The sequence below is a fragment of the Rhinolophus sinicus genome, linkage group LG06 (assembly GCF_036562045.2).
Source record: "Rhinolophus sinicus isolate RSC01 linkage group LG06, ASM3656204v1, whole genome shotgun sequence".
Lineage (NCBI taxonomy): Eukaryota > Metazoa > Chordata > Mammalia > Chiroptera > Rhinolophidae > Rhinolophus > Rhinolophus sinicus.
This window is the reverse complement of record NC_133756.1, coordinates 98418686-98441349: the sequence shown is the minus strand read 5'-3', so window position 1 is coordinate 98441349 and position 22664 is coordinate 98418686. Positions and strand designations below refer to the sequence as shown.

Below are 22664 nucleotides of genomic sequence, written 5' to 3'. Positions count from 1 at the left end.
TTTTTATGATTCATAATTTCACTAGACATTTTATACTTCCAACATAATACTAAGATTAGTCTTCTGCAACAAAAAAAAATAATACCTCATTTTAAAGTATTTTTTTCAAGTCACATTCTGTATAGTAATTCATTGATCTTCACCTATATCAATCTCTTCCATTGCCAAAGACAATGACTAATATTAAAGACCACAATTAAGTGGTCGCGTATTTCCTCACAAACTTAAAATCTCTCTTAGCATGGAACCTCATAATTAAACAAATAATTATTGCTCACCTATTATGTACAGGAAAGTAGACAAATATAGTCTCTGTTTTCCTCGCAATGTACAATATATTTGACATGAAAAATTTAATGTAGAAATAAGAAGGCAATGTAAGTGCAAGAAAGTAAGAACGTGCTCAAAAACAAAAATTAATCCAACAATGATGGGGTATGTCAAAAAGGTACAGGACCCAAATGAGAGACCTTCCAATGGCAAAAATTAGGAAATATTTTGCCACAAAATAAAGTATTAATGGATTATAATACAAACTATAAAATAAATATCTGTAAATTCAGACTGAGATATATAAGAGGTCTAACAATTAAGTTTGCAAACATGTCACCATGCACTTACATTGGCAGCACTGTACAAACAGCTCGATAAAGTTTCATAACCTTGGTATATCAGTGTCTCACTGTGTTTATGTTAACATTTGGCTCTGTCTAGCTGAGTGGCATTCATAATTATTGTTGTGTGTCTTTGTGTGCCATTGCAAGAATGTCTGAGCTTGAATTAGAGCAACGAACAAACATTAAATTTCTTGGTAAACATGGCAAAAGTGGAAGTGAAATCAGGGACATGTTAGTCCAAGTTTATGGGGATAATGCCGTGAAAAAAATGGCAGTGTACAAATGGGTTAAATGTTTCTCTGAGGGGAGAGAACGCGTCACTGATGAAGAGAGTTTGGGGCAGCCAGTAACGAGCAGAGCTGAATTGCAAAAATTCATCAAATTGTATGTCAAAATTGTCTGCTTACTGTGAGAAGCATAGCAGACCCAGTAAACATCAATAAAGAAACAGGAAAATCTTAAGTGAAAATCTTGGCATGAGAAAGCTGTGTGTAAATATGGTCCTGAAGGTTCTCACCGATGAACAAAGGATAGTTGAAGTTTGTCGAAGACCTTTTGGAGAGGCAAGACGATGTTTTGGGCCATGTTATCGCTGGTAATGAAATATGGGTGTACCAATATAACCCTGAAACAAAGCGTCAGAGTGCATGATGGAAATCAGCCAATTATCCATGACCAAAAAATTTCTGTCAGTCCAAATCAAGAGTCAAAACAATATTGCTAACCTTTTTTGATATCAGAGGGATTATTCATTATGAATTTGTACCAACTGGACAAACAGTTAACCAAGTTTACTATTTGGAAGTGCTGTAAAGGCTGCATGCAAAAGTTAGATGAAAACAACCTGAACTTTTAGCCAGTTCCTGGCTCTTGCATCACAACAAAACACGGGCTCACAGGGCACTGTCTGTGAAGGAGTTTTTAGCCAATAAACAAATAACTGTATTGGAACACCCTCCCTACTTACCTGATCTGGCCCCCAGTGACTTCTTTCTTTACCCGACGATAAAGGAAATATTGAAAGTAAGACATTTCAGGACATCAGGGGTAATATAACAACAGCTCTGACGGCCTCTCCAGAAAGAGTTCCAAAGTTGCTTTGAAGGGTGGACCTGGCACTGGCATCAGTGCATAGCTTCCCAAGAGGAGTACATCCAAGGTGATCATAGTGCTATTCAGCATTGAGGTATGTAGGACAAGTTTGCGAACTTAATTGCCATACCTGATATGTATATATAATTCATTGCATAAATTAATAAGTGGTAGAGACTAGACAAATCTCCCACAAAGAATTCCAAGTGTTTTATGATAATACTCCAGCCTCACAAAGGTGAAGCACAACTACCCACAGCTTAAGTGTGGGCTAGCTACACATAGTGTCTTCCTCCTAAAGAGTACAGTATGGAAAGGGGAGTCAAAAGGAGTAACTTTACAGTGAAGCCTGATACACAATATCTCAATCAAGAGATCAAAGTTAAAATCAACAGTTGTAGTTCTTGATGATGATATGTATACTTGATATGCTGTGATTAAAATGGCACTTTAGCTCTGTGGTCTTCCTTCCTCTAGACCAATAACCCCAGTCTAATCATGAGAAAAATACCAGAAAAGTTTCAATCAACAGACATTCTAAAAATAGCTGACCAGTGCTCCTCAAAACTGTGAAGCTCATGAAAAATAAGGAAAGTCAAACACTTGTAGCCAACAGGAGCATAAGGAGATATGACAACAATCTAATGTGATGTTCTAGATCGAATCTTGGAACAGAAAAAGTACATTAGGTAAAAACTAAGAAAATCTTAAAAATTGTGGACTTCAGTTAGTAAAATATAAATATTGATTCATTAGTGGTGACAAGTGTACCATACCTATGTAAGATATTGATAATAGGGGAAACTGGGTATAGAATCAATGGGAACTTTCTTTACTAGCTTCTCAACTCTTCTATAAATCTCAAACTGTTTTAAAATAAATAATTTATTTTAAAAAGCAAATTAAGGGCTATATTCAGAGGAAAAGCAGTCTTTTCAGCTGGCAGTTTTGGGGAAAGGTATTGGAGGTATCCAAGATACGGACACAATGATGGGCTCATCATTAGAAGATGAAAGTTAACCACTTCACAGGGAGATTCTTTTTAACAGGCAAACACATGAATATCAGAGGACTGTTAAACCCATTATTTTCCAATGGTGGCCTCTCCAATATGAGTAAGGACTATCAAGGTGCCACTTTTCTGCCCTAATTCCATATCAAGACTTTCTTATAAAGAATAGCAATCACTCTTTGTCATCACTATAAAATTACTACACAGTACAGCCTAAAACTTAAGTGAATGTGTAAATAAAATCTGGACAATTTGTACTACATCAAGATAGATGCTAAAATTTATTCTCTCTCCTATTGAACCTTAACTTAAGAAAGTGAGCAACAATAAAACTCACTTTGCTTATTGATAGCATCACACCAATATATTCCTTTATTCAACAAACATTTGTTGAGCATCCCCTGTATATAAGACAGGACTGTAGACACTGAGAGTACAATGATAACTAAGAAATATGAGTCTCTCACAAGCTAGTGTTTTCCTCAGGGTGCTGCAGTAAGGACACAGTCCAACATGGAAAAACACAACAGATTCTTTGGGTTCATAATTAGTTTTAATCTGAGGATTTGTCTCCACTAAAATGACAATATGCTACTATATATTCTGGTAATAAAAATTAACACCATTCTTTCCATTCCTTCACATAGATAATACTTTTTCAAAATATACATCTATGTTTCTGGCTTTACATAGTTTAAACATTTGGGGCTGAGGATCAAGAGAGATAGCACTTCCCTTTGTTTTCTGGTGTTTGTGCAGCTGTTGCCATTGCCTTGCCAGTTTTTTGTTTGCTTGTTTGTTTGTTTGTTTGTTTGTTGCAGGAGGGAGCCGCTGGTATCTTTAATGCCAGCCGGTGGCATTCTGTTACTAAGTGAGAGAGAAACAAAATTAACTCTTCTTGCTGCTGTTGCTATAGTGACTGTTGTACCTTGCATTTTCACTCACCACTTATTAGGTGGTAGGTGGGCTTTCCTAGAGTCCAGATTTAGTCCTCAGAGTGGCATATTTTACATTTCAAACATATGCTTCATTCGTCAGTAAGCTTTTCGGTATTTACAAGGAAGGTGATCTTTCTTATCCTCACTTTCAAAGAAACAGGCTTTAGACTTAGTAACATCAATCATCAAGGTATCAATGTTTAATTACAATCTTGATCATCTCCATTCAATGTTGAAGCCTGTAAAGTTTCCAGAGTCATGACTGTGATTTGAACAGCTTTCACTACCCAAAACCTACAGAAACAACTAGGGAGTTTCAAATTTTGTAGACTGTTTTTCTTCCTGTGTTCACCACCTGCAAAAATGTAACTAAAACGGTAAAAAAAGAATTCCCAGTCTATTATGATAGGTGCTAGCAGCAAGAAAAACCATGAATTTACAGCAGTTGCATCAATAACCCTTGAAAATTGAACATTTATGAACAGACACAACTGTTGAAAATGACTGCTAGGTATTTCTTGAAAAGTCTTTCTCACCTTGCTAGTAAAATACCATTGATTATGTAGAAAAATACAAATGCTAGCTATAATTCTAATGCCATGATAATCTAAAAATCTAATGTCAAAGTGCAGAAAAATTATATGCAATATAGGTAACATGGTACTAGATTTAGGAACAGCTAAATTTTACCTCCTGATATTGTAAGAAGTCCTGCTCACTGAAAACAAGAGAGGAGAACACTCCCCTCCTTTCCCACGGCATGAAGTTAATACTTGTATCTCAGTGCCTCTGTCCAAAGTCATCAGTGTATGTTTCTCTACAAATTACAATAATGTGTAGACAGCATCTTCTATAAATCTACAGGGTAGAAATCAGAAGGAGGACTAGAGGAGGCGCACTGCGTCTGAATTACACAATCCTTATGAATAAAGTGGTTATGGTGGGACATAAAAATGTTAGGAAACTTGAAAACATTAGACTGTAAGAACTGTCATTTTTGCTGCTCCCATCAGTTCAGTGTCAAAACAAGGCAACCAAGATAAGAGAAGATCTCATCTTAGTCCAACAGAACTACCCTAGATGAATATATGCTAGACCTGGGAATTGGAATGATTCTTGTAAACATCAACCTGTCCTATATTTAGTAACCTAAGAAGGAGATGTGATCTGCATAGTAAGTGAAATGAAAAATTAATGCACCCTATCTACTGAAGAATGTCAAGTGTGGAGATATCTCTTCAAGAAAGAATAGAGAATTGAAAACATTAACAATGTGGGTCTTATAGGAAAAGAAAGAAAACTAAAATAAATCTGAATAATTTGAGGAGTAACGAAAGAAAATAATTACTATAAAAACCAAGAAACATTGTTCTAATAAAATGATTTAGCAATCGCAATAGAATGCCAAAATATGCCATTTATGGGAAAGGGAAAAAAATGATGTGGCATGTATTGACGGAATTAAAGTTGCAGACGGAAAGACAAGAAGATTAAAATGAAGAGAAAAAATAAAAGAAGAAGAGATAGCTAACCTAAGAACCAAAAGAGAAATCAAAACTGCAAATGATGCAATTATCAAAGACAAAATGAGATAAACTTTTTAAGTTGAAAAGAGAGCTGAACGTATAGATCATATTGGGCTCACAATATTCTGTGGAAAATAATGAATAAATATCTGTAACTTGGCATAGCGATTTTAATGACAATGATGAAGAAAAGGTTTTATAAGTATTTCCTTCAAAAATCGAAGGAAAAAAAAAACCCGCAATTGACCTTAGTCTTCTTTTCTGTTCACTAAATGCTAAATTATAATGAGCAAGGTCCCAGTTTTCAAGGAAATTATAGCCAAAGAAATACAGATCAGACAAGTTGATATTCATATTTGAATGTGACAAAAATACACCTCACTTGTGAAAAGTTCTGAAAAGATATATCTCATACATGCACTTGAAGATCAAGAGAATAATTAGAATTTAAAATTCAAAAATGTTTAAGTTTCGCTGCGAAGAGATAAATATTTCTCTTTAAATTTAGTAATCTTAAAACTTACTTAAGGGAAGAATAATATCAAAAATTTTGGAAGCAAGGATAACTAATATGAACCACAATAACTTAATTAAAACAGTTTTGGCTATAGATCAAATTATATTAATAGTCACAAAAAGGAAATGAGTAGTAATGATTTAAAACCCTACTAATAGTCTCATTTTGAACAGAGAAGAGATTAAAAAGGTGGCATGCCATTTTTTATTAACAAAAATACAATTACATTTTTGAAAACATGAGATTTTTAAAAGAATATGGATGACAGATTGATAAGAGAGCTACCCAGATAGATATATCATAACTATACATGTATATGTATGTATTATATTATAACAAAATTAAGACAAAGAAAATGGATTCTATTTAAAAAAATAAAAATCCGTAAGAAAGATTAAAAAGAGAATTCACACAGAAAACGACAAAATAAGATCAGCTATATCATCTGTGACAATAAATGTAAATGCATTAAATTACTCTATTAAAATTCAAAGAATATCAGATTATTAAAATTTCCCTCTATATATGAAGTTTACATCTTCAGTTATACACACACACACACACACACACACACACACACACACACAAATAATAATAATACAAATAGATTATATATAAAAGAATAGGCAAAATATGCTCCAACAAAAAATACAGCAGAGATGGTTATAGTAATATTAGACAAACAAAGGACAAAACATTCACTCATTGGGTTCTCATTATGTGCTAGATGTTCTTTTAGATGCTGGGAATATAGCACTAAATAACACAGACTTGGTACTTGCCCTTGTGAAGCTTATTGGAGGAAGCCAAGTATGTAATAAATGATCGCACAAAGTTATTACAGTTCAGATAAAGGCAAAGAGAGAAATATTCAGTATGTAAGCATATAATATTGGGAGAGAAGGTTTGTGTGGAGTCATGGCTGAAGAAGTGCTGTTTAAGCTAACATCTAAAAAAAGAAAAAAATCAAAGCACATATACTAGCATGTGTGTGCTTGTTCCCTTGTGTGCGCATGTGTGAGTATTGACGGGTAGGTTAGTGAAAAATAGCAGGCAAAGGAAATAAGAATCAAGGAAGGAGCTAGTATTTTATGTTAATAAAAGATATAATCAATAATGGAAATATAAAAAAATGTGGATCTTTATGCATTCATGGTTAAATGAAGCAAACATTATTGGAATATCAAGGAGAAACTGGCAAAAGATAGCAGGTGTAAATAATTATACCATTTATCTTCCAATCTTTTAAATTTGTAGGAATCCAAAAATGAATTAACATTAGGAAATCTATCTAGGATAATATACCACAAGCACAGAAATAGATACATTAAAACATCATTTCTTATCAGTTACTGAAAAGTTAATGGGTTAAACTTAAATTCTATACTTAATTTTAAAAACATTTGAGTGAAGTTTAAATTCTTAGTGAAACTCTTAGTTTCATTAATTCTAGCTAATTTGAAACAAATATTATTTAATAGAGAAACTTCTAAAACATTTCCATTAAAAAACAAAAATGATCAGATTTTTCAATTTCCCATCATATAATATAGTACTGATCTTGAAAGTCTAACCAATTCAGTCAAATAAATGAAATGAGAAAAAATACAATATGTTATTTTAAAGTAACTAAAGTAAACAGTATTTGGGAATGATATGTTTTTATGTCCAAAAATCTTGAACAATTATAATAAAGATAAAAACTGATAAAATTTAATATGGTATTAGGTTGGTGCAAAAGTAATTACAGTTTAAAAGGTTAAAAATAATAGCAAAAACCACAATTACTTTTGCACCAACCTAATAGCTAGTCAACAATTGTAAAAAAAAGAGAAATGGTAATCACTAGACAAGAAAAATATACAATTCCAAGAGTATTATCTAAAAAATATGAAACAAAACACAATGAAAACAATGAATGTTATTTGTGACACAAATTCCATATTTTTATTGCTGTATCTTTAGTGTCTATAAGTACCCAGAATATAGTAGGCTTGTAATTTATATTTGTTGAAAGAAAGATTAATTGAGTGAATGAATAAATGACTTCTTGAAGCAAGGACCGCGTGTTATTGGCTTTACATTCTCAGCAAACTAATACCTTAAACACAGTAGGCATTCAATTAAAGTTTATTTAAAGTAGCTTGTCTAAGGCTATATCGGTAATATGTGGAAGAATCAATTCAAATCCATGACGTTCTAATTTTAGAGGCCAAGGTTTTCTACTTTGCAAATGTCCTATTCCTCTAAGGTGATGTAACTGGCTATACAGAAAACTCTGTAGTAGTACAACATTATCTATTAAGCCCTCCTATCCCTCTTAATTTCAGTGAACTATATACCAGGGATCAGCAAACTATGACCCCTGGGCCAAATCTGTGTTTTTGTAGAGCCCACAAGCTAAAGATTTATTTTTACATTTTTAAATGGTTGAAAAATTCCAAAGATAATATTTGTGACATAAAAAATATATGACTTTCACATAGTTTCCAATTTTTCCTTTTGGCCTGCAAAGCCTCAGATATTTACTATCTGACCCTTTACAGAAAATATCTGCCTAGCCTTGGACTAGATTATGTGGGATGCCCTTCAGTAACATGGGTAATGCATATTCCATAGCCGATTTACAATCAACGTACCGTGAGCAAATAGGCATATCAGCCCTATACAATTTCTAGGAACTGTTTTCTAGTACTTCAGTGCAAAAGAGCTAGAGAAACTATAAAATAGAAACAAGAGTCACAAGACTGTTAGTATATTGAACTGATGCTTAATGTGAAAACTGATTTCATTCTCTGAAGAATTACTTCATACTTCCACACAAAAGTAACTTGTTTTCAATAAATGATTTAAATGTGTCTTCTGCCTGTTAAAAAGCTCTTCTCTAGTTTCATGGAAATAAATCATATAGGAAGAGAACAGTGTCTGAGATTTAGAGGCCAATTTGTAACAAGTGCCCTTTTTAAATGTGCTTCATTTATTCAACCAGTAATTGTTGAATGCCAGGCACTGCACTAATTAAGCATAGGTGATACACTGCCAGGGACCTGCTTTCTGACCTGAAATAATTGGCTATATTTTTATTATTAAATTTATTGGGGTAACAATGGTTAGTAAAATTACATAGGTTCCAAGTGTATATTTCTGTAATTCATCATCTACAAAGGATGCCAAAAAAATGTATACACGTGGACATTGGTCAACGTTGCTCAAGCTGCTGCTGATGGTAACCACTTTGAGCACCTCTTGTAATTGCAGAAGCAAACGTCACTTGTATTCATCTTTTGTTATCAGTACATATTGAGTATTGCAATTTTAATACAGTTTTCCTTTCTTAAAATATGTATACATTTTTTGGCACCCTCTGTATATATCACATTGTGTGCTCCCCACTCAGAGTCAGTTCTCCTTCCATCACCATATTTTTTTTCCACCATTGAGATGTTGTATAATATGAGAGCTGCTGCACACAGTAAACTGAATCCTCCCTAAACTTTGAGTACTATCCAAAGACCACATCACATCTTCGTGCACCCTAAACGAAGGTCACAAATTAAAACTTCCTGAGGTAATCGAGTGCTAGAAAAGAAAAACACTGCTACAGGAGCAGAGGGGAGAGATTTACTCTAAAGCGAGGGAACGAGGTTTTCAGCCGAGATCTAAGATAGGTTGAAAATTGATCACTAGTCGGCTGAGTTACGAAATAAATCAGCTCCCTAAGATTTTTTTAATTAAACAGGGTGTAAATTATTCAGAGAGAACTGTTGAGGTTATACATTGTAAAAGCAAAAAAATGCAAATCTGTGGTACTTGATTTAATTGTACAACAGTAAATGAGCTCAGGGAATCAAGAAAGCAAGCAATTTACATTTTAAAGCATTTGAGCAGGGGGCCAGAACTGTTCTAAGTGCTCTGCAATACATACAGCCCTTGAAAACAAATTTGGCAGAGCAAAACACTCAAACACACATATTAGTTAATTAGGGAACGTACTGGTGTAACAAAAGTAAAAACTAAAACAGACCAATACAGACATGCTCATGCAATTCAGGACTATGATGGATTTGGGAGGGCAAACTTATAGCTTTGTTAAAATTCATAGTACTCAGATTCAAAAGTATAATTTTATACTCAAGAGTCAAAGAAATTGGCCTATAATTCACTCACCAGTGAATTATATTTTTTTCATTAGATATGTGGAAAAGAAATAATTGTGTTGTCCAGAACAGCGGTTTTAAGTAGGGGCAAGTGGAGCTAAAAATTTCCTTGGAAGAGTGTATAATTTAGAAGATAAATATGACACATTCTCTCAATTATAATAGCAGGATATTCATTTCAGCAACTTTTTTTTATATTCCTTTACTTTAGATTAATCATCATAAAACTACAGAAAACGTAGCCTTGTAAATAACTGGCATACATTTTTATTCTGATAACAATGTTTTTCTATTTCTGTTTGTCAAGTCAATTATCAAAGCATAAATACAAAATATAAAATCTGTTTCATTTGCTATTCACTGTAATAGGTATTAGGAATATTCTTTCATATACATTGGATATATTTATTTTATAAGTATGTATGCCAATTGAAATAAGTTCAGTGAATGATAGGTAACTTATAATTACACATTAAAACTAGGTTCTGAATAACAGCTAGAAGTTAGAATCAGAGGCGGTGAGTTAAAATAATGGAGCATTTTGTATCTTAGATATCATCCAGTCCAAGTTTGAAAAATTGTTCTCCTTCAAGGCTATATCTGGCTATACAAGGTGTGATACAAAAAATATTGTGAATATTTAAATTTTTCAAAAAATGTATCACAGTAAAAGACACATTGCCATTAATTCTTCTCAAAATACCCCTCTCCCCACTTGCTTCAAACACACTTATCCCATCATTCTTGCCACTTTCTGAAGCAGTTCTGGAAGTCCTCTTTCATGAGTGTCTTTAGTTGCGCTGCCATGGCTTCCTTGATATCCTGAATTGATTCAAAACATTTACCTTTCATGGTCATTTTGAATTTGGAGAAGAGCCAGAAGTGGCACGGTGCCAGATCCGGTGAATAAGGTGGATGAGGACACACTGTAATGTTTTTGATTGACAGAAATTGCCATACCAGAAGCGTGTGTGACACAGAGCATTGTCATGATGGAGGATGAAACAGTTTGCTTATTTCTCAGGCGGTTTTCTATGTACATTTTTTCTTAAAGTCTCTAATAAGCCTTTATAATATTCAGAGTTCACTGTAGTGCTTCTGGGTACAAACTCAGCTTGTACAATTCCATCAAGATCAAAAAACACACCACCACCTTTCCATTGGATGGCGGTCGGCAGCAGCATTCACTGTATTGTTCGATCACCCTTCATACAAGTGTTTCCTTTGGCCTGCATTGTGTTTATTAAAACAGATGTAACTTTCATGTGAGGCATACTCTTTCCAATTTACCTTAGTTCCCACCATGATTGCTATCTTAGTCTTGTAACTCCATAAGCATGTGGATCTGTTTCTCTTGAGCAAACCACATCCCTGATTTATAGATAAAGAAGTAGAAAGGTTAAACTTTTGCCACAAATTGCATAGCTAACTACTAGAAGACTTTAGATTAGAATTAATGTGTCATAATTCTCACAACAATGTTTTTATAACAGTAATAACATTTATAACATTTATTTTTGTGCCATGTGTTGTACTAACTGCTATATAGAAATTATTATATTTAAGTCTTTACAAACTATGAGATAGATTTTTATTTTATCTTCATTTTACAGATAAGGATGCTGAGATGTGAGGGATAAAAAAGCTTGTCTAAGTTTGCCATTCTTCAATGGCTCCACTCAGCTCTCCTTTACTTAATGAGTTTTATCTTCTCTTGTATAACATTGTTGATGGTCCCCAAATATTACAGTTTGAGAATCTTTTATTCTGTATGCTCAAAATATTTAGGAAAATAAATTGATAATTATTTAGGTTTATAATTAGAAGTTGATAAGATACATCTCTGAAATTTTTAGAACGAAATAATATTTATCGAGTGCTATTATTGGCCAGTTTTGTGGGTAAGATATTTTTATATGTCAGGGAATTTTTCACAGTAATCTTATAACACATGCAGAATTATCTCATCTCGACCAGGAAGTAAAGCATAATAAAATAACATAATTTGTCCAATGTGACTGTTAATGAATAGTGATACTAGAATTTGAAGCTAGATCTTTTGCCTTCAAAGCCCTTATTTTATATAGTAATATTTTAAAATATAAGTTTACCATTATCTGTTAGGTTAGGAACTTACATAGTTTATGTTAAATAAGTCATGGAAGTGCAATATTTCTGTTAAGATAATTTCAAGCAAATTATTGAATATCTACTCTTCAGAATTTTTTTATCATTGTTTATAGTAAAAATAGTTTTCAGAATTTGGTTGTGTAGACTGCTATGCATAAGAGATTTTGCTGGAAATATAGTCAGGTGCCATAAAAGTGTTATAATTACTTGCATCTAAAACTCTTAATATTTTTTAAATTATTACACCACCAACAAAAAAATTATTTTCTAAAAATATGCTCCTCATCAACCATCCATCTTAGCTAAAGATTAAAATGCCATACACATGACCTTTCTACTATTAAAATAATTTAATCTTGAGTGAAAACTCTGCTTTGAAACAGCATTACAATGCATACGTATTTCAGATTCATCTGTGAAGCTCAGTATTTACTAAGAATATGGATCTTTTGAAAAGATATAATTGCATGATATTTGGAAAATATCCCAACATTTAGAAATTTCAAGTCTAAAATTCTTCAAGTACAAATACATGCTAAAGATAAGTATGTGGTTGTTTTATGGTTTTAATTACTTATTTATTGATTATTAAGTACGTATAGAAAAATGCACTAGGCATTATTTTCAGCAGTGACAAAACAAAGGGTTTGTTTTCTAGAAGATTACGTTCTAATGGGTTGAGGAAGACAGACAGTACATTTTGAAACCCATTGCATAATATGTCAGGTTATGATCAGTGTTATGGTAAAAAGAAATCAGAATAAAGAGAATAGACATTGGGAAAATGGAAAAGAAAAATCTGCTGATCAAGGAAGTCCCCTCTGCAAAGGTGACATTCCTGCAGAAAGCTATACAATGTTAGAGATCCATGCAAACACCCCGGAGGAAGTGTACTCCAGGAAATGACAACAACTAGGACAGGGGTCTGGGAATATTACAATGAACATAGCAACATAGGGCCTGGAGACCATTGTTAGTAGATTTACTTTAGCTCTGACTAAGATAGAAGCTATTTAGGGCATATGATCTAACTTTAAGAAAACCAACCCTGGCTGCTGTGCTGAGAATAGACTGAAAGAGAGCAAAGGAAGAAGTAGGGAGAACAGTAGGGTGAATTCATAACAATCAAGGTGTGAGAGATGCCTGGATGAAAGCTGTAGAGAAGGTTAGATAGATGTTGTTGGATTCCAAATATATTATGAAATAGTATCAATAGGATTTCTTCATTGTATGTGGGGTGTGAGAAACATATTGGAATCACAGACAATATTTGCCTTTTGTCTTAATAACTAGAAGAATGAAAGGATCATTTACTCTGATGGTAAATATTATGGCAATGGTAGGGTGGCAGGTGGAAATGGGCATCCTGTTAGGATATGTTATGTTTGCAATGCCTATTAGACATCCAAATGGAAATGTCAGGTAAACAGTGTGTGTGTGTGTGTGTGTGTGTGTGTGTTGCCACTCAAAGGGGGTGTCCAGGCAAGAATAAATTTGGCTATTTTTCAGTGTATGCATAATTTTTAAATACAAGGGTAAGATAACTTTGGTAATGGTGTAGATTAATAAATGAAAAGGTCCAAGGACTAACCTAGGGCTCTGAAATGTTTAGATATTGCAGAGATTAGGAAAAATAAGCTTATGGAAGTGAAGGCGAGGGCAGCGTGAAGGAGGAAAAATATAAGTGAAGAAATTATTTTCAGAAGAAAGTTGTGATCAACTTTATCACTACTAATTATAGGTCATGTAGATGAGAAATGAGAAATTGATCAATAAATTTAACAATGGGCAGGTCATTGGTTACTTTTACAATAACATGTTGGCCAGTGGCAGGGAGACTGATTTGAGAAGCTAAGAAAGAATGGGAAGTTTTTTTTGCAGAAAGGGAGAACAAAAATGAGTTGGAGCAAAAATGAGGGGGAAATAAAGTAAAAAAGATACACTTTTTTCTTCCTTTAAAAAAAAAAAAAGAAAGCTTTAGAGAAATACCAGTATGTTTAAATGCTATTGAAAACGAAGGGGGGGAAAGTCTTTGATTGGATCACAGACAGTTCAGTTATGAAAACAGGACTGGAGGCAATATAGATACAGATAAATTGATAGCTATTGTGGTAGTCTTACAGGTTGACTTCCCTGGGAAACAGACTAAGTGAGATGGAGTTTAGTGTAGATAATGGTTATTAAGAAATGCCTTTGGAATCCACACGCTGGAAGGGAGGAGGAAGGTGCAGACATGGGAAGGAAGTAATTTGAGCTGCGCTGCAGGCCCAACAGCTCCAAGCCGACACTAAAAAGGATTTCTAAACTAGAATGGTTTATCAGGGCTGTCTGAAATTGGACCAAGGTGGTCAGGTTATTATACTCATTCATTGAGGAATTGTTGGCTGAGTGCTACCTGAGGAAAGAATACAATCTTGAGTGAGCTGATTCTCTGTAGCAGTCCCTAAAGGGTCTGAGAGCTGAATGCTGTCTGTCAGTGGAACTCCCAATAGTTGGGACAAGTCCTTCATTGAAGGAGAATCAAGGGCACACATTGCAGTGTCTCCCATAGGTGGGGTATAGATATTGATAAGTGGTTTTTAGATTACTTCCATGTTTCTCCAAGAATCTTGAGGAAAGAAGTGAGGGAAAGGACAGGAAGTTGTTTTGAAAGAGAGTAGATATGAAAATATGGTCTAAAGGATTGAGAGAGAATGGACTCCATAAACATTAAATCAAGTGTATGGAACCTCTGGCAGGGTTCATAGACTATTGTACAAAGGCTCTGCCTGAGGTTCATGGTCATGAATTTAGAGCAAAAGTAGTCATCAACAAACATGTAGATGTTTGCTTCTATCCCCATTCCCTTGCCCAGAGCAGAATAGGTAGAGAGTTCAATTTAACCAAGGTTAAAGTTGTGCCAGGGGAATAAAATGGAGAGAGAAATGGCTAAGAAATCATGTTTGTAGGCAAGGAAGTAATTATCTAATGAAATATTATAAAATATAAAATAGCTAAAGAGGATAGATAGGCCCAAAAGCTTGACAATAATAAGATCTATGAGTTTTAGGAATTTACGTAGTAAATAACTTGTTGGTTTTATGAAATAGCACCCTTCCCCTAATTTTATGGGTCTATAATACTCAAAATCTCTATACATGTTCTGTTATTTCTGTTTTATGTTTTCTTTCCAATTCTCAGCCTTAGAATTTCCTGAGACTTTAATGAATTAAGACTGACCTCAATTTGGGGTGAAAAATTGAACTTGGAAGCAAGCAAATAAAATCTTTTTTTTTTTTTTTTTTTTAATGTAATTGGTCACCTGAAGTGCGGAAATTTAAGTCAGATATATATATAACTTCTGCCAAGGTTCATAGACTATGTCACATTAGCTAAACATATTCATATACAATGTTCACATTTTAGATTATTTCACCACATATTATTTACAAAGTATCTTGTTGTAGTACACATCAAGATATCAAAGAAAAGACCTAAGATCAGAAACATTTTATCACACTCTTTGGATAATTTGTCTTTTTACAAGAGAAATTATAATTTACTCTTTTACTTATAATGTAATTAGAATTCTCTTTCAAGGCTAACACACACTAACTAGTGTGCTTTGGTTTCCTCTTAATTAGTGAACGCTTAGGCTGGATGATTCATGTTTGATGATGTGTAAAGTGAAAATGGCAAACCACAGCAAGAGATTACTCATCTGACCTGTTATATATAACCAATGAAAAAATAGGAATAAAGAAAGTTTCATTATAACGTCATTATCTCTTACAGATTAACCTCACCACATCTCCAGCTGTATCATAGTTCTTACCTTCATGTAATAGATGGGAGTGTATGTTTTGACATACCTCTAATTATCACAACTGATATTTTCAAAAGACTCATTTTATTAAATAATTAACATTTTGGAAAAGTGATGTGATATAGCATTCACAGATGACTTACTACAAATATGTTAAAGAATTATAGCCTTACTTCATGTGATGTAAAAGGAAAATGGTTAAAAAAATAATTACATTGATTGAAACATTCTAAATTAAGAGTATCAGAATAACTATAGGCTAAAACCATGGTAGTTCCAAAATGAATTCGTCATCTTGAAGGCTCAAATTCTTACCGGCTGAAGTGTTTATTCTCGTTATTTAACCTTAGTTGATGCCAATGTCCTCATTATTAAGTGGGGATAAATAAACCCTGTCCTATCTGCTTACAAATTGATCACAGGCTCATGAGCTCACGCTTGCCAGTAAAATACCACAAAGCTTCATGTTTCTATGGCTTTCAGTCAACATAGTATTCAACAATCAAACTTTTATTTTAAAAACTACTATCATTAACAATTTTGCTTGTTGTAGAGTGTCTTATGAAAGGCTTTTTATTTATGTAAGAACAAATGGCTATGTATTAAAAATATTAATTTAATTCTCTCAAAATCAATGTAAGAATTATTTCTTTCCATTCTTCACTAATTTTTCCTACCTTTATATCTTTCATCTGTCAGAAATGATTTTTAATAAGAGATCCTTATAAATATTATTTGTAAATTTCAAAAACCAACTTGGTCTATCTTCCAAACGTTGAATGCTTTTTTTGTCCTCATTCCTTTTTTTTAAAACAACTACATTGAGTTTGATTTGCAAATCACTAGTTATTAACTATGTGACCATAACCAAGTTTCTGTTCACTTTCACTTATGTTTAGTAATCTTTAAAACAGAGAAATTAATATTCAATTTCCAAGATGTCTGGCATAGAATAAGAACGCTAGTAACTACTATAATTATTATTCATCAATTTCCTTATATTTCTCTTTAATTTTTAACATTTTACAATGTCAAAGATAGTTTCTAAATGATGTCTAATCAGTTTTTATTACAAGATATTTACATCTGACAGTTATCTAAATAATACTGATGATAATAGGACGAAAGTGACCAAAGACTTCAACATGTAATCACTTTGCAAGTGAAGCAGCAAACACCAAGTCAATATTGGAAAAACTGTCATTTGTTTTTGTAGGAATCATAAAAGTGAAAGCCATGAGGCCCCTCAGAAAGAGCACCCCTCTTAGTTCCTCAGTCTTACGATCTTACATATGAATCTGATACCAAGACAATAGTAATTAATAAAACTCAAGTCTCTGACACCTAGTCTAAAGTGGTTTGCCTTTCTCAATTGTTTTACGTAAAAATTCAAACTCAATTTTATGAAGTTTAGAATTCATAATGAATTGTCTCTGCATTCACAGCACTTTTGACATTAGAGAATTAATTGAGAATGCCTGGAGCATTGACAGTAAAACTTACTAGCACCACCACTAGGATGAATGTATCCAAGTGCAATGAAAAATTATCACTCCATTCCCATTCCTTCTTCCAAACTCACAACTCCCATAAGCCAAATATTGCCCCTTATTCAGAACAAATTTAGGACTAGGAAATTAAAGCCCAGGAGACAGATGAAGCTCAGCACATTATTGTATAAGATTTTTCCTCTTGCCTTGACCCTTTTCCCTCTCTTCTCCTCAGTGACTAACTAATCTATTGTACTTAAAATACCTAAGATCATAAGATCAGTGTCCAGAACCCCTTATGCACTTTCCTTCTTGCCAGTTTCCTGCAACCTCTCTCCCTTTCCCACACTTTAAAATATTTCGCCTTTCTGGAAAATGTTTTTTGAAATATCTTATTTGTGTGTGTGTGTGTGTGTGTGTGTGTGTGTGTGTGTGTGTGTGTGATACTGTATCTATTCAAGGTATTTCAGTGGGTATAAAACCTTCCTACTTGGTTTGCAAAGTTGCTCAGCCCACTACAACACCTACCGTGATCTTTATGAAGTCTTGCCAAGAAAGTCCTCTTAGACCTTAATATCCACTAACGCTGCACTTTTTCAGAGTTACTGAAAGTTTTGAACTTAAAATAACCACGAATCCTAAGACTTGGGACATATCCATCTTTGTTTTGTCCCTTGTAAGTTTAGCATCAAATTTATTGTCAACTTCTAATAATTTATAAATGTACGAGGTCTGACATTTAAGCTTGCAAACTTGTTCCAATGATGTTGCTAACCATATATATATATATATACATATATATATATATATATATATGTATATATGTGTGTGTATAGATATAGATATAGATATAAATGACATAGACATAGACATAGACATAGACATAGACATAGATATAGATATAGATATAGATATAGATATAGATATAGATATAGATATAGATATAGATATAGATATCAGAGGGATTATTCATTATGAATTTGTACCAACTGAACAAACAGTTAACCAAGTTTACTATTTGGAAGTGCTGAAAAGGCTGCATGAAAAAGTTAGATGATGAACTTTTCGCCAACAATTAATGGCTCTTGCATTACAAAAATGGACCAGCTCACACAGCACTGTCCGTGAAGGAGTTTTTAGCCAGTAAACAAATAACTGTATTGGAACTCCCTCCCTAGTCACCTGATCTGGCCCCAGTGACTTCCTTCTTTACCCGAAGATAAAGGAAATATTGAAAGGAAGACATTTTGGGACATCAGGGGTAATACGACAACAGCTCTGATGGCCATTCCAGAAAAAGAGTTCCAAAATTGCTATGAAGGGTGGATGTGACGGGCCAGCCGCCACGAGTCGATCAGTACCTGAATGGGGGAGTGGGAATGAATAAAAGACACACACAAATGCTAATGCGGCCGGTCTTCAGTCATGCTGAAGCCCTGAGTTTATTATCTCTAACCAATATATACAGTTTGAGTACGTGCAGTTAAACGAAGAAGATATGCATTATCTCAGCGAAAGTAAATCTTTCCAGCCTCAACTTTACTTTGACATAGAAGATACAAGGTCACTGAAACTCACAAAAGTAAATATCTCAAGGAGACAGAACCTACCAATTGTCCAGAAAGCCCTTAGTCTTCTGTGTCCGGGAACTGGCCGTTTCCACCACATTCCTCAGCAGCCGTTAGGCGCCTCTCAGATAAGGCAGAGGCAATGTTATGGGGCAGAAACCGAGCCAGTCTGCAAGGTTCAGGGTTGCAAGAAACCATGGCTCCCCACAGGTGGACTAGGCTCTGGCATCAGTACATAGCTTCCCAAAGGGAGTACTTCAAAGGTGACAGTAGTGATATTCAGCAATGAGGTATGTAGCACTTTTTCTAGGATGAGTTTGTGAATTTAATTGTCTGGCCTCATATACAACATATTCTTTTTTGTGTTTTTTTATTGGGGAGTAGTGTGTTTTTCCAGGGCCCAGCTCCAAATCGTTGTCCTTCAGTCTGGTTGTGGAAGGCACAGCTCCACTGCAAGTCCAGTCACCATTTTTCAATCTTAGTTGCAGGGAGCACAGCCCACCAGAATTGAATCTGGCAACCTTGTTGTTAAGAGCTTGCACTCTAACTAACTGAGCCATCCGTCCTCCCCTCTGGAAATTCAACGGCAGCTCATTCTCTTCACTGTAGTTTTGGAGGGCACAGCTCACTGGCCCATGTGGGAATCGAATTAACAGCCCTGTTAAGATCTTGCGCGCTAACCAACTGAGCCGTCTGGCCGCCCCTACAACATATACTTTTAAATGCTTATCTTACCCTACAGGATTATTACTACTCCCACTTTGCCATCACCTGGAATTTGTCAATACCTGTTTATCTTTTTGTGTTATGTACATATATGGTTTTTAAAGCTACCTCAGATCCTTTGTGGAATAATGCAGGGAAGAAAAGCAAAGAAAGGAATCAGGCAGGAAGGGAGAGTGTGTGTGTGTGTGTGTGTGTGTGTGTGTGTGTGTGTGTGTTCGGTACATGTGTTTGCAGTTCATATTCAGGGGAATAGCATGAAGTAATAAATGGTATATATACATGATATGTACTGGTAATTCATAAGTATGGCTGTGACAAGTTGAAACTATGATGGTTTGGGCTCATGCATCAATTTGGTGACACAAACTCCTCTGAGCTGGGTCTGTGGACAGTTGGCCCAAGTAGGTATGCGTAGTTCATATGCCTACATCTTTCCTTTATAGCTTTTCTGTATCACCAGTACCTAATTTAGTGTTCAGTGTGCAGTTTACGCTCATGAAGTTTTGTTAAATGAATTGATGAAATTTGTCTTATATCTTGTCATCATGCTTCAAATCACACATCCTAAATCTACATTCTGTCATGTGAGGCTCTCGATTGCATCATTTCTTGTATACCTTTTTTACTTTGCATGGTTCATCTAGGATGATTGGTGTAGTAATTCTGTAAGCTGCAGTTCTAATTAAAGCTCCGCTATTAAATTTTACATGAGATGCTGAACTTGGAAAAAGTATGAGAAAAGACAAGCCCTGGGGCCCTGTATTTCTTGACCACAAACCTTCTCCTCCAGTCTATTGTTTATCTATGTGTCCATGTGCTTTATAGTAAGTCCAGAAAAAGGTTCATAACTTAAACCTGAATTTTGAAGTTCTTGTTTAAGGTTTTTTGCCACTCATTTTTCCCCCCAAAGGTCTAAAACAGAACATATAAACAAGTGTTTTTTAACTTGTGTGAGTAGCAGTAAAATAACCAAAGCCCCATCTTGTTCTTATGTTTTAGTTCTCTCCTTAATATATTAGAATGTGTAATCTATTAAAAGTAATCTCATAAGCACTCAAACCAAGTTCTCTGATGAATACTTCCAAAGAAATGGCTTTCTATTTGCAATGAGATCAAAACCAGCTATATTTTCACTGAGACTGTTCTCTCTAGTTGCCATCCCTACTCCAACCAAGACATTTTCACAAATCATTCTGCCTCAGCTCACCCAGAATTTGGTGTGACACATGGACCACTTTCACATTTTAAAAACGTTTTTCTTTTTTTTTTTCTTTTTTTTAAGGCAGAAGGATTTAAATGAGAAAAATACACTCTCCATCAAAGTGCAGACTTCTTTTTAGTATTTATATGTCTTTATGAAAGAAAAAAGAATGATTCACAATTGAAAGAAATCCATTTATCTTTCATTTATATCCATTTATAGTACTGCTGGTGCTTTAATATAGGAAATAACAACAGAAACAATTGCATGAGAAACTGTATTAGCAGCTAATACAAAATAAAGTAATTACAGCTCAGTGTTATCTTTTGGGTCATTGTGTTCTCAAAACAAAATTCAGATCATAATTATTCTGTAATATTTTTGTGTCTAATTTCTTTGCCATGCCTGTACTTCCATTTCTCAGAGATAGGCATTAATTTAATACTATTTCCTATTAAACTAGTTTTAACTACAGTAGGTTGATTTCAAATATCATAAAAAGTAAACATAATATATACTTGTACTAAATGTACTGGAAGCTACTATATACTTTTCAGAAACCATTTAAAAAATTCAGTTGAAATAAATTAATATCCAAGCATAGGGAATAGAGTCAATGGTATGGTAACAGCTGTATACGATGTCAGAGGGGTAGTAGACATGAGGGGTGGTTATCACTTTGGAAGGGGTGTCAATATCTATTAGTTGCTTTGTACACCTGAAACTAATACAAAAAATAATAATAATATCCAAGCAGCTTTCAGGGTTTATAAATTCAATGAGGATGAAAAGAAGACAGTAGAACAATATACACTCTAAAGAGATATTACAGCCCTACTGCAACTACTATCTCACTGTGTGGTTCCTGCACTTTTAGGAGTAGAGTCAAAGAAAACCAAATTAGAAACCCTGCCATGCTTTGTTTTCATATTGAGATCATTTGTTGGAAAAAGGTAGCTTCTATCCCTTAGGACCAATGCATATAAATTTAAAGTCGTGAGTCACATATATGTAAAAATGAATGAACTTGATTTTTACTATACATTCATGTGTATGTTTTCAAACCACCAAAAAAAAAAAAAAAATAGAACTAAGACAATTATTTCTCTCTTGACTTGCCACTTTGTGAAACACTTAACTATTTATAATGAAACAGAATTATGCATAAAATCTTAAACACTTACTTCAATAATGAATGCTTCTTTGACTATTTATTGGTCATTATGCCTTTCCTGTTTATTAGTTTTCCTGATTTTGAATATATTTAAGAAGATTTTATTGTAAATTCAGCAAATAAGTGAATAGTTACCGATCTCTCAAAAAGTAAGGTACAGAGTCCTTCTTAGGATATTAAAGTTAGTTATTTATCCCCTTTATATCCATTCAGTATATTTTCTTGACTGCTTACTTTCATCATTTGTCAAATTAACAAATATGAAATTTCAGGGTCTACATTGTATTACTATAAAACATACTATTTTAGCATGAAATAATGAAAAGTTTCAAAAAATCTCTTTTATAATTGATGAATAATGGAAGGAAAGGCAGAAAATTTTCAAGAAAAATTTCTCACCATGGGGACATGATTTTACAGAGAGAATTCTGGGTCAATGTTTATTTATAAAAATATTGAACTACTATTTCTAAGAGGCTATTCTAAAAATCATGTCTAATCAGCCTAGACAAGAAAGGGGAAAGGGACATAAGTACTGAGCTATAAATTGATAAACAATATTAGAAATACAAATAACACATAATTCTTTTTTTAGACCACTTTATATTTAGGAAAGTATTTTCAAATTGTGCAAATGTAACATAATTTAATGGAAGATAACTGAACCCCAATCAATGCTATAATCCTTCATATGTATAAGTATTTCAATAG

At 33.8% G+C, this 22664-nt stretch overlaps 1 protein-coding gene across 2 annotated transcripts in view; it reads left to right on the top strand.

The window, feature by feature from the left end:
• The window catches only part of CNTN5 (contactin 5), a 1268958-nt gene that overhangs the window by 838308 nt on the left and 407986 nt on the right, over positions 1–22664 (top strand). The window lies entirely within an intron of this gene.